Source organism: Arachis ipaensis, chromosome B6, assembly GCF_059453495.1.
Source record: "Arachis ipaensis isolate K30076 ecotype BB chromosome B6, ASM5945349v1, whole genome shotgun sequence".
Lineage (NCBI taxonomy): Eukaryota > Viridiplantae > Streptophyta > Magnoliopsida > Fabales > Fabaceae > Arachis > Arachis ipaensis.
In genome coordinates this window covers 121,036,589-121,050,168 of record NC_142441.1, presented here as the reverse complement: position 1 = coordinate 121,050,168, position 13,580 = coordinate 121,036,589, and the positions used below count along the sequence as shown (strand labels likewise).

The 13,580-nt window shown below is 37.8% G+C and overlaps 1 non-coding gene across 1 annotated transcript; it reads left to right on the top strand.

Moving 5' to 3' along the window:
- Window positions 1-1,025: 1,025 nt before the first annotated feature.
- LOC148562514 (small nucleolar RNA R71) lies at window positions 1,026-1,133 on the top strand. Its single transcript, XR_015888082.1, has one exon. It is a non-coding gene; the product is annotated as a small nucleolar RNA R71 (small nucleolar RNA).
- The last annotated feature ends 12,447 nt before the right edge of the window (window positions 1,134-13,580 follow it).

Below are 13,580 nucleotides of genomic sequence, written 5' to 3'. Positions count from 1 at the left end.
AATAATTTGGCATTCAGCTTCATGATTGCACCAAGATACTTGGAAACTTTCTCTTCAGTGACATCCTCATTCTCTTCAGAAGAAGAATACTCATCAGAGCTCATGAAGGGTATAAGGAGGTTTAATGGAATCTCTATGGTCTCTAGATGAGCCTCAAATTCCTTTGGTTCCTCAGAGGTAACCTCCTTATTGATCACTGGATGTCCCAGGAGATCTTCCTCACTGGGATTCACGTCCTCTCCTTCCCTTACAGGTTCGGTCATTTTGGTTATGTCAATGGCCTTGCACTCTCCTTTTGGATTTTCTTCTGTATTACTTGGGAGAGTATTGGGAGGGATTTCAGTGATCCTTTTACTCAGCTGGCCCACTTGTGCTTCCAAATTTCTAATGGAGGACCTTGTTTCATTCATGAAACTCATAGTGGCCTTAGATAGATCAGAGACTAAGTTTGCTAAATTAGAGGTATTTTGTTCAGAGTTCTCTGTCTGTTGCTGAGTGGATGATGGAAAAGGTTTACTATTGTTAAACCTATATCTTCCACCATTATTAAAGCCTTGTTGAGGCTTTTGTTGATCCTTCCATGAGAGATTTGGATGATTTCTCCATGATGAGTTATAGGTGTTTCCATAAGGTTCACCTAAGTAATTTAACTCTGCTATTGCAGGGTTCTCAGGATCATAGGCCTCTTCTTCAGAAGGCGCCTCTTGAGTACTGTTGGATGCAGCTTGCATTCCATTCAGACTCTGAGAAATCATATTGACTTGCTGAGTCAATATTCTATTCTGAGCCAATATGGCATTCAGAGTATCAATTTCAAGAACTCCCTTCTTCATAGACGTCCCATTACTTACAGGATTCCTCTCAGAAGTGTACATGAACTGGTTATTAGCAACCATGTCAATGAGTTCTTGAGCTTCTGCAGGCATTTTCTTTAGGTGAATGGATCCACCTGCAGAAGTATCCAATGACATCTTTGATAGCTCAGATAAACCATCATAGAATATATCCAGGATGGTCCATTCTGAAAGCATGTCAGAAGGACACTTTTTGGTCAGCTGCTTGTATCTTTCCCAAGCTTCATAGAAGGATTCACCTTCTTTCTGTCTGAAGGTTTGAACATCCACTTTAAGCTTGCTCAGCTTTTGAGGAGGAAAGAACTTGGCTAAGAAAGCCGTGACCAGCTTATCCCAAGAGTTCAGGCTATCTTTGGGTTGAGAGTCCAACCACACTCTAGCTCTGTCTCTTACAGCAAAAGGGAAAAGCATGAGCCTGTAGACTTCAGGATCTACTCCATTAGTCTTAACAGTATCACATATCTGCAAGAATTTAGTTAAAAACTGAAAGGGATCTTCAGATGGAAGTCCATGAAACTTGCAGTTTTGTTGCATTAGAGAAACTAGCTGAGGTTTTAGCTCAAAATTGTTTGCTCCAATGGTAGGGATGGAGATGCTTCTTCCATGTAAATTGGAGTTAGGTGCAGTGAAGTCACCAAGCATCCTCCTTGCATTATTATTATTTTCGGCTGCCATCTCCTCTTCTTGTTCGAAAATTTCTGAAAGGTGCTTGCTGGATTGTTGTAATTTAGCTTCTCTTAGTTTCCTCTTCAGAGTCCTTTCAGGTTCTGGATCTGCTTCAACAAGAATATTCTTGTCTTTGCTCCTGCTCATATGAAAAAGAGGGGACAGAAAAATAATAATAATAGAGATCCTTTTTGCCCAAGCATAGAGGTTCCCTTATGTGAGTAGAAGAAAAGAAGAAGCGAAAATCTGAACTCAGAGAGAGAGAGGGTTCGGATTTTTGGTGAGATGAAGTGTTAGTAGATGAATAAATGAATAGAAGGAGATGAGAGAGAAGGAGAATTTTCAAAAATTATTTTTGAAAAAGAGTTAGTGATTTTCGAACATAGTTTTTGAAAAAGGTTAGTAATTTTCGAAAATTAAAATAAAAAATTAAAATAATTAGTAAATTAAAAAGAAATTTTGAAAAAGAGGAAAGATATTTTCGAAAATTAGAGAGAGGGAGTTAGTTAGGTAGTTTTGAAAAAGATAAGAAACAAACAAAAAGTTAGTTAGTTAGTTGAAACAAATTTGAAAATCAATTTTGAAAAGATAAGAAGATAAGAAGTTAGAAAAGATATTTTAAAATCAAATTTTGAAAAAGATAAGATAAAGAGATATTTTTGAAAAGATATGATTAAAATTAGTTTTGAAAAAGATTTGATTTTTAAAATCACAATTAATGACTTGATTCACAAGAAATCACAAGATATGATTCTAGAACTTAAAGTTTGAATCTTTCTTAACAAGCAAGTAACAAACTTGAAATTTTTGAATCAAAATATTAATTGATGATGTTATTTTCGAAAATTATGTGATAAAGATAAGAAAAAGATTTTTGAAAAATATTTTTTGAATTTTCGAAAACAACTAAGAAAATTGAAAAAGATTTGATTTTTGAAAAAGATTTTGAAAAAGATAAGATTTTTAAATTGAAAATTTGATTTGACTCATAAAAACTAGATTTTTAAAAATTTTTGAAAAAGTCAAATCTAATTTTCGAAATTTTAAGAAAGAAAGAGGGAAAGATATTTTTTTGATTTTTTTTGAATTTTTTATGATGAGAGAGAAAAACATGAAAATGATACAATGCATGAAAAATTTTTAGATCAAAACAATGAATGCATGCAAGAATGCTATGAATGTCAAGATGAACGTCAAGAACACTATGAATGTCAAGATGAACATCAAGACTTATTTTTGAAAATTTTTATATGCAAAGAAAACATGCAAGACACCAAACTTAGAAATCTTTCATGTATAGACTTTATGGATGCAAAAATGCACATGAAAAACAAGAAAAGATGCAAAACAAGAAAACATCAAGATCAAACAAGAAGACTTACCAAGAACAACTTGAAGATCATGAAGAACACTATGAATGCATGAATTTTCGAAAAATGCAAGATGAATATGCAATTGACACCAAACTTAAAAATTGACTCAAGACTCAAACAAGAAACACAAAAAATATTTTTGATTTTTATGATTTTCTAATTTTTTTTTGGATTTTTTCGAAAATTATTTGTAAAAGAAAAAATAAGGATTCCAAAATTTTTAATATGAATTCCAGGAATCTTGCCATGTTAGTCTAAAGCTTCAGTCCAGGAATTAGACATGGCTTACTAGCCAGCCAAGCTTTCAATGAAAGCTCCGGTCCAAAACACTAGACATGGCCAATGGCCAGCCAAGCTTCAGCAAGAACATGTGAGTAATTCATTCAATTTTAAGCCAAAACCTCAGTCCAAAAGAATTTAGACATGGCTTTACAGCCAGCCAGGCTTTAGCATGCTTCAAGAAACTCTAAAATCCATTCTTAAAAATTCTGAAGAACATAATTTAGAAAAAAAAATTTTCGAAAACAGATGAGAAATTTTTGAAAGATTTTTGAAAATTTTTTGAAAATAAAACAAAAAGAAAATTACCTAATTTGAGCAACACGATGAACCGTCAGTTGTCCAAACTCGAACAATCCCCGGCAACGGCGCCAAAAACTTGGTGCACGAAATTGTGATCTCAGGCAACGGCGTCAAAAACTCTGTACGCACGTCTTAATAAATTATTTTTCATTCACAACTTCGATACAACTAACCAACAAGTGCATTGGGTCGTCCAAGTAATAAACCTTACGTGAGTAAGGGTCGATCCCACGGAGATTGTTGGTATGAAGCAAGCTATGGTCACCTTGTAGATCTCAGTCAGGCGGATATAAAATAGTTATGGAGTTTTCGAAAGTAAATAATAAAATAAGGATAGAAATACTTATGTAAATCATTGGTGAGAATTTCAGATTAGCGCATAGAGATTCTTTCGTTCCTCTGAACCTATGCTTTCCTGCTGTCTTCATCCAATCAATCCTACTCCTTTCCATGGCTGGCTTTATGTAAGGACATCACCTCTGTCACTGGCTACTTTTGATCCTCTCTGGAAAATGGTCCGATGCGCTGTCACTGCATGGCTAATCGTCTGGAGGCATTACCGTGATCAATGGCTACGTCCTATCCTCTCTGTGAAAATGGTTCAAATGTTCTGTCACAACACGGCTAATCATCTGGAGGTTCTCGATCATACTGGAATAGGATTTATTATCCTTTTGCGTCTGTCACTACACCCAGCACTCGCGAGTTTGAAGTTCGTCACAGTCATTCAATCCCAGAGTCCTACTCGGAATACCACAGACAAGGTTTAGACTTTTTGGACTCTCATGAATGCCACCATCAATCTAGCTTATACCTTGAAGATTCTGATTAAGAGATCCAAGAGATAATCATTCAATCTAAGGTAGAACGGAAGTGGTTGTCAGGCACGCGTTCATAAGGAATGATGATGATTGTCACGTTCATCACATTCAGGTTGAAGTGCGAATGAATATCTTAAAAGCGGAATAAGTTGAATTGAATAGAAAAACAGTAGTACTTTGCATTAATCTTTGAGGAACAGTAGAGCTCCACACCTTAATCTATAGAGTGCAGAAACTCTACCATATGAAAATACATAAGTGAATAAAGGGTAAGCATGGCCGAGTGGCCAGCCTCCCATGGAGGTCTAGAGATCTAAAAGTGATCAAAAGATACAATCCAGGATGATCCGAAGATCTCAAATATAATAGTAAAATGTCCTATTTATAATAAACTAGCTACTAGGGTTTATAGAAGTAAGTAATTGATGCATAAATCCACTTCCGGGGCCCACTTGGTGTGTTCTTGGGATGAGCTTGAATGTTACACGTGCAAAGGTCATTCTTGGAGTTGAACGCCAGGTTTGGATCCTTTTCTGGCGTTCAACTCTGGCTTGTGACGTGTTTCTGGCGTTTAACTCCAGACTGCAGCATAGAACCAGCGTTCAACGCCCTTTTTCGTCATATAAACTTGGCCAAAGTATGGACTATTATATATTGCTGGAAAGCCCTGGATGTCTACTTTCCAACGCAATTGGAAGCGCGCCATTTTGAGTTCTGTAGCTCCAAAAAATCCACTTTGAGTGCAGGGAGGTCAAAATCCAACAGCATCAGCAGTCCTTCTTCAATCCTCTGAATCTGATTTTTGCTCAAGTCCCTCAATTTTAGCCAGAAAATACCTGAAATCACAGAAAAACACACAAACTCATAGTAAAGTCCAGAAATGTGAATTTAACATAAAAACTAATGAAAACATCCCTAAAAGTAACTAGATTCTACTAAAAACATACTAAAAACAATGCCAAAAAGCGTATAAATTATCCGCTCATCATCTACTGTTCTTCATGAATTAATGCAAAGTACTATTGTTTTTGTATTCAATTCAAGCTTATTCTTATTCCAAGATATTCACTTGCACTTCAACCTGATGAATGTGATGATCCGTGACACTCATCATCATTCTCACCTATGAACGCGTGCCTGACAACCATTTCCGTTCTATCTGCAATAACTTGAGTGTGTATCTCTTAGCCTCCATTCCGAAAGATCGGAGTCTTCGTGGTATAAGCTAGAATCAATTGGAAGCATTCTTGAGATTCGAAAAGTCTAAACCTTGTCTGTGGTATTCCGAGTAAGATCTGGGATGGGATGACTGTGATGAGCTTCAAACTCGCGAGTGTTGGGCGTAGTGACAGACGCAAAAGGATCAATGGATTCTATTCCAACATGAGGAAGAACCGACAGATGATTAGCCGTGTGGTGACAGCGCATTTGGACCATTTTCACTGAGAGGACGGACGGTAGCCGTTGACAACGGTGATCCCCCAACATACAGCTTACCATGGAAAGGAGTATGAATGATTGAATAAAAGCAATAGGAAGGCAGAGATCCAGAAGGAACAAAGCATCTCCATACGCTTATCTGAAATCCCACCAATGAATTACATAAGTATCTCTATCTTATTTTATATTTTATTTATGATTTTAATTATCAAAACCTCATAACCATTTGAATCTGTCTGACTGATATTTACAAGATGACCATAGCTTGCTTCAAGCCGACAATCTCCGTGGGATCCACCCTTACTCACGTAAGGTTTATTACTTGGGCAACCCAGTGCACTTGCTGGTTAGTTGTGCGGAGTTGTGAAAAAGAGTTGAGATTACATTCGTGCGTACCAAGTTTTTGGCGCCGTTTTAGAGATCACAATTTCGTGCACCAGGCGACCAACCTCAATAACTAAGATAAGGAGTTTTCTGGGCTTAGCTGGCTACTATCGGAGATTCATCAAAGGCTTTTTACAAATAGCTTTGCCATTGACAAGGTTAACCCGCAAGGACGCGCCATTTGTTTGGACATCTGAGTGTGAGGGGAGCTTTCAAGCGTTGAAGCAAAAGTTAACCACCGTGCCTGTATTGGTGTTATCTGAGCCGAATGAACCATTTGAGGTGTATTGTGATGCCGCACTAAAGGGTCTGGGGTGTGTGCTGATGCAGCACCAGAATGTGGTGGCGTATGCCTCACGAAGTTAATTACCCGGCGCACGACCTGGAACTTGCTGTGGTTGTGTTTGCGCTAAAGGTGTGGAGACATTACCTCTATGGGGTTAAGTTCCAAGTTTTCTCTGATCACAAGAGCTTGAAATACCTCTTTGATCAGAAAGAGCTTAATATACGGCAGAGGAGGTGGATGGAGTTACTGAAGGACTACGACTTTGAGTTGAATTACCATTCGGGAAAAGCGAATGTTGTGGCGGATGCGTTAAGTCGGAAGTTGTTGTATGCTGCTTGGATGATGCTTCGAGAAGAGAAGTTGCTCAAGGCATTCGAGAGTCTGAAGATCAGTGTTCAAGAAGTGTCTGGAACTCTGTGTTTGATTCGATTACAAATCTTAAGTGATTTTAAATCCGAACTCCTGAAGGCTGACCAAAACGATGACGTGTTATCGAAGGTGTTGCCAGCTATTGAGCAAGGGAAGCAGTGGAGAGTGTCATGGGATCAAGATGGGTTATGGAGATTCAAGGGTAGGATCATTATGCCGGATGTTAGGATTTTGTGGCAAGATATCTTAAAAGAAGCACACAAAAGCGGATTCTCTATTCACCCGGGGAGTACTAAGATGTACAACGATCTAAAAGCTATGTTTTGGTGGCCTGGTATGAAGAATGATGTGGCGGAATATGTCTCAAAGTGCTTAACTTGTCAAAAGGTGAAGATTGAACACCAGAGACCTTCCGGGATGTTGCAACCCTTGGAGATTCTGCAATGGAAATGGGAGAGCATTGCGACGGATTTTATGTCAGGATTGCCAAGGACTAGGACCGGTTTTGATGCTGTCTGGGTGATTGTGGACCGACTGACAAAGTCGGCTCACTTTCTACCCATTCGGATGAACTATACTCTTAAGAAGTTAGCACGCTTGTACATAAAGGAGGTTGTGAGACTTCATGGTGTGCCTACTACTATAATTTCTGACTGAGATCCCTGTTTCACTTCGAGGTTCTAGGGTGCATTTAAGAGGGCTTTTAGAACCCGTTTGAGCTTGAGTACAGCTTACCATCCTCAAACAGATGGTCAATCCGAGAGGACGATCCAAACCCTAGAAGATATGTTGAGGGCTTGTGTTCTAGCCATGTGTTAGAACTTGAATCGGTCTAGTTAAAGGTAGATTTGACTCTACCGGTGACTCCGGTCAGAATTGATGGCATGAGTATTAAACGGTTGCGCGGGAAAGTGGTTTCATTAGTCAAAGTGGCTTGGAGTCGTGCTGGTATTGAGGAACACACTTGGGAACTTGATTCAGAGATGCGAACGGACTACCTGCACCTATTCTCACTTAACTGAATTCGAATTTTGTGGACAAAATTCCCATGTAGGTGGGTAGAATGTAAAATCCGGTTAATTAATGACTAATTAATCCATAAATTAAAGTTTATTCTAGAAAATAAGAAATGATATTTTTATGATTTAATATGATAGAGAAAATTAAGATGAGAATTTCGACACTAATTTTAAAGAATTTGGCTAAGATTGGGCCAAACGGGCCAAACCAGACCAACTGGGCCCGTATTGGGCCCTTGGCCCAACCCAAAAACCCATTAGAACAAAAGAACACAGCTCTTCCTCCCCTTCCTCAAAGCCAAACACGCTGAAACATGCAAGGAAAGGGGGAAGAACACTCTTCCAGAGTTCTAACCCTTACTTGATCTTCAAATCGCCATATCTTTTGATCTGGAGCTCCGATTGCCGCACCGTTTGTAGCCACGCAACCACATCACCAAGCTCTACAAAGCTCACAATTTTGTTTTTGAGGTAAACCACGTTCTCATCTCATTTCTTCCAGCCTTGATTTTCGAAATTTATGGATAAAAATGTTGAGATTTGTGAGCTTTTGATGTTATAGGATCCAACTAGCTTGAAGGAGAGGCTTAATCTTGTCTCCTTGATCCTTGGGTGTGGTAAGGTTCTCAACCCTAGTAGAATTTATTGGTTTATGATGTTTGGGTATTAAGTGGCTATGTTTGAATGTGATATTGTGGTATAGGTAGTGTATATATGTGTGTTGGAGTTTGATTAAAGTCTTGGAAAGCTTGGAAATGGGCCTTTTGTGCTGAAAATCTAGTTGAAGGGTGTTGGAGCTTTGAGAGCCTGTGAAATAGTGATATTTGAAGTGTTTCAGGTTGAGCGGGGAATCGACCAAGGTATGGTTTCGGTTTCCTGTATCTAAAATGTAATGTAGTGTGAAAACTTAGGCTAGAGACCCTAAGATAGGATTTGAAATATTGATGCTGTTCATTGGTTGAGATGAATTGTGTTGTTATGTATGTGATTAGTGGATTTTGGATGTTTTGATGGTATGATGTATGAGAGATATGCATATTTTGATATATGCTTAATAATTGGTTGAGATTGAATTATAGGTGAAACCAGGTTGATGGTGAGGATGATATTGATTGTATGTATTGATGGCTGATGGAATTGGTATTGTTAGAACTTGGGATGGGGAAAGATATATGATATGATATTTTGTTTAAAATTGAGTTATTTGATTGAGATTGGTCAAAATGGTGGATTGGTGGATTGTGAATTTAATAAGAATGTTAAAAATAGGAGTTGAGGAGGCTTGAGGTTGATTTTGGTAGGTTTTGGCTGGTTTTAAAAGGATTTGGAAGTGTATGTTTTGAAAATTGGAAGCTTGTGAACTGTTGTAAAAATGAATTTTTGATGAACTTCAACGGATCATATCTTGAGCTACCGTGTTTGAAATTTAATGAATTTTGTATCAAATAAAAGATAATTTAACAAGCTTTAAAATTGTTTAAATTTTGTGGGAATCTAAATTCTGTAAAAGAGATATGATCGTTGAAAGTTGGTGCATGAAATCTGAATTTTGTGAATGCTGCAGAATTTGTGATTTCTGGTTTGTGTGCGCATGCACACCCTGTGGATTTTTGAAACTGTGCCCACACACACACGGGAATGTGGCTACTGCTGGGAGCGTTAGCACGCTCTGTGCGCACACCCAACAACTAACAAAGTCTTGCAAGCTGTGCGCGCGCACAGCCTTGTGCGCCCGCACACGTTGGGAGGTGTATTCTGTTGATGGCGTTCGCACGTCCTGTGCATGCACTCAACAATGAAAAGTTTGTTTTCTGTGCATACACACAACTTGTGTGCACGCACGCTTTTTTAAAATTCTTCTGGGCGTGCGCACACACACCCCTGTGCGTACGCACACTGCCCTGTTTTCTTATAAAAACCTTGTTTTTAAATGTTTCATCTTCCTGACAAGCTTGTAATCTTCCGTGACCCTCTTTCCAGCAAGTATAATTTTCTTTGGTGTTTTTAAAACTGAATTTCAAGCTTGTAAGCGTCATTTTCATCCTTTAAGTCCTAAATCAATATAGAATGCCTAGTAATTAAGAAGAAGCTAAGGAAGGGGGTAACTTGTGGATGAAGAAAAGGGAAATATTAAGGTATTATGACCAATAATGATTGTATAAGTTGTTGGGGAGGATGGTGGGAGTGCTGTGTATGATATGAACCGAATGATTGTATGTGATGATGGGTATGGCTGGTTATGAATTTCGATTTTAAGCCGGATGGCTGAGATAGATATTGAATTATGGCTGAGAATGAATGCATAGATATGCTGATTAATTGATATTGTGATTGTTGCACTCCACCTATCTGAGATACGAGTTTCTCTGGGTGAAAGCAGTGGCTAGCCACCACGTGCTTCAGGTTGAGACTCGATACTCTACTGATCCTATGTTGTAAGTGTGGCCGGACACTGTGAAAGTTTCGGATGAGCTCGCCCCCGTGGATAAACACCGGTGAGGGTGTTGTATGTGAATTATGATTATGTTTGTGAATAACTCGAGTTGGGGATGCGCGACAGAGGGACAGTCCAATGGTTAGCTACCAGGACTTGTCGGGTTGGCTTTATAACCGACACAGATGAGACTCATCAGCCACTAGGACATGCATACATCATATGCATTATATGTGATTTATTTGGAATGCCTAATTGACTGCATAATTACTTGCTAATTGTCTAACTGTCATATCTTCTTCCTACTTGTGAATTTCCTTGTTTGATATAATTGTGTTTGTGATATTAAATTACCGGTGGCGGTTGGAAGGTTTGAAGGATTTGGAAAGGAGAGTTTTAGTTAGACTGAAGATCCTTAGTTAGTTGCCTATTTTCATTTTTCATGGTTTAGTTATGTTTATACGCTTTAATTATGAATTTGGGAGTCTAGGATTGCCTTCGGCTTTCCCAAGACATTATATGTTAGATAATTTGGCACTGTTACCATGCTGAGAACCTCCGATTCTCACCCATGCGAATTTTGTGGTTTTCAGATGCAGGATGTGAGGCTCCTCGCTGAGGCATGCTGGAGACTTCTGTTTTAGCAAAGATCCTTAGCTCTCGGAACTTTATTTTGGTTTTATGTACTTGCCTAGATACTTATTATCTCCAGTATATATATATATATATATATATATATATATATATATATATATATACTGTATTGACTCCTCTTAGAGATTATTTTGGAGACTCAGGTTTTGTAACTCTGTATTTTGGGTTTTCTTTTGGGTCGTTCCCTTATATATGTATGTATACTTCTATGCTCGGACCGGTTATCTTCGCAAACTGAGTCTTGAGCTTTGATATATGTATTTTTTGGCACTCTCTTGTATATATATTTTTGCGTTAGCTTACCTTATCTGCTTCGTTTACGTTATCGATCAGAGTGTTGCGCTTTTCAATTTAACGATTTTGTTTTACCCCTTTTTCTCCAAAGGCTCCTAGTTATAAACATTTTTCACAGTACTATATATACTAAATTTTATTTTTTTTGAGGTCGTAATACCTCGCCACCTCTGTTTTATGACTTAAGCATAAGACTCTGTGTGGTAGGGTGTTACATTATGGTATTAGAACAGTTCATTCCTGTAGAGCCTGAGGGACGAACTGACTATGCTTCTGTGCATTCTCTGTGTATGTGTTTATGTGCTATTGGGAGAATCCAAAATACATATATATACAATCCAAAATATCCCAACGACATAAAACAAAACACCTATTTCTCCAAGATAGCCTCTAAGAGGAACAAATATAAAATATATACAGAGGAGAATCTATTTATATATATATATATATATACATAGCATAAGTACAAAATACAACATCCCAAAATAAAACTTCGCTTGCATAGGAAGTCTCCAGACACTCAACGAGGTATCTCTCGACTTGCATCTGAAAAACAATAATATATGTATGGAATTAGAACCGGAGGTAATATATAAGGTCCCGAAAAAAGTTAGAGGCATTTTTTAGAACTCTGACACTTAGATTTCGGCTTAAAGATCCAATTAAACCAGAAATTAGGTAAGTTATCTAAGGCATTCAGTTTCTAAATCTAACTTTAACCTAACACTTCACTTTTTATCTCCTCCATCCCTCCGAATCACCAGTGGAACAACCCCCTCAGACCTCCACCAAGAGGGGTCTCTCAGAAAAAATACACATACAATTCAAGTAAGAAAAAGAAAAATAGAATATAAATACAGCAAATAGACAATTAGCAGATAAGCATAGTTAAACAATTAGGGAAACCAAGATAATGCACACTCAAGCAAAATATATAAATGCATATGATGTATGTCTGTCTTACGGCTGATGAGTCTCATCTGTCAGTTATATAGCCGACCCGATATGTCCCGGTAGCAAACCATTGGAGAGTCCCTCTGTGCGCGCATCCCCAAGCTCAAAAATAATATCTATTGAGTCAAACTCTAAGCTCACTAATATTCTATGGAGTCAAACTCCAAACTCAATTATATATATATGCATGCCCATGAGGGAACCCGCGAAGTTAAAGTGCCCAGTCATATCTTGCGACAGAGGGTCAGTAGAGTATCGAATCGCAACCTGGAATAAGTGGTGATGAGCTACTGCATCTACACAGAGAAACTCGTATCTCTGATAATAAAAGTGCATAAGCCATATAATCATTCAATATCAATCAATCATTATCAAGTTAGCCTTCATTCATTTCATATTCATCATTTCCGCACTTTTTAAACATAAATCATTACTTCATAAACTTTCCTCACTACCAGGTAACTCCCTCTTTAGGTTCACCCCTCTTCCTATAATTTGAAATTAGGTATCAGACTTTAGAAGGTAATTTTAGAGGTTTGGAAAGTTATAGGATTGGTTAAACGTTCGAAAATCTCATTTTTGACCAAAACAGGAGTTCTGCGTACGCATGCCATCTGCATACGCGAGTGGTGTAAAAAATGGGCATCTTGCGTACGCAATCCCTGGTCCGCGTGCGTGAGCTACAAAACAGCGAAGAATTCTCACGTCGCGTGCACATTCTTGCATACACGAGCATCCAAATTGGTGTGTCCGTGTATGCATGCCATGCTCTGCGTACGCGGAACGCCTGGGCAGAACCCAAATCCTGCATCGCGTGGACATCTCGCGTACGCATGCTCCCTTTTTTCTTTAAAAGTTGTTGAGTTTGCAGAAAATAGATTTTGACACCAAACTTCAAACGCGTATGACTTTTTCGTTAAAAATTATTTTTAGTCCGTTCTTCGAACGTCATAAACTTCACGAACCCAATTTTCATTTGAAACAAGTTTGACAAAATTTGAGAGTTCGAAAGCCATATTATATCCCGCTGAAGTTAGTCAAAAATCAAATTTTTACCAAAAGTATCACACCTATAAATTTCCAAAGCTCTTAATTCAAAACCAATGTTATTATACCCAAAACAACATTAAAGGTATTCAATGCAATTCCATATCCTTTCCATAACATGCTCAGACTCAATTTTATCACTTTCATTCCAATTAATCCAAAATCAAAACCATACAATTCATTATTATTCAATCTATCATCATCATAACTTACAATCATCAATAATCATTATCAATCCTCATCAATATCAATATGATTATTTTAATTTTTAGAAGACTAATTTAAAAAATGTGTGTTTGTTGGAGTTACAGTGTTGGTTAAAGTTACAGTTAGATAGAAGGAAGATTTTTTTTTCTATTATAATTGCCAGAGCTTTAGTTAGGTATTTGTTAGCAAAGTTTCT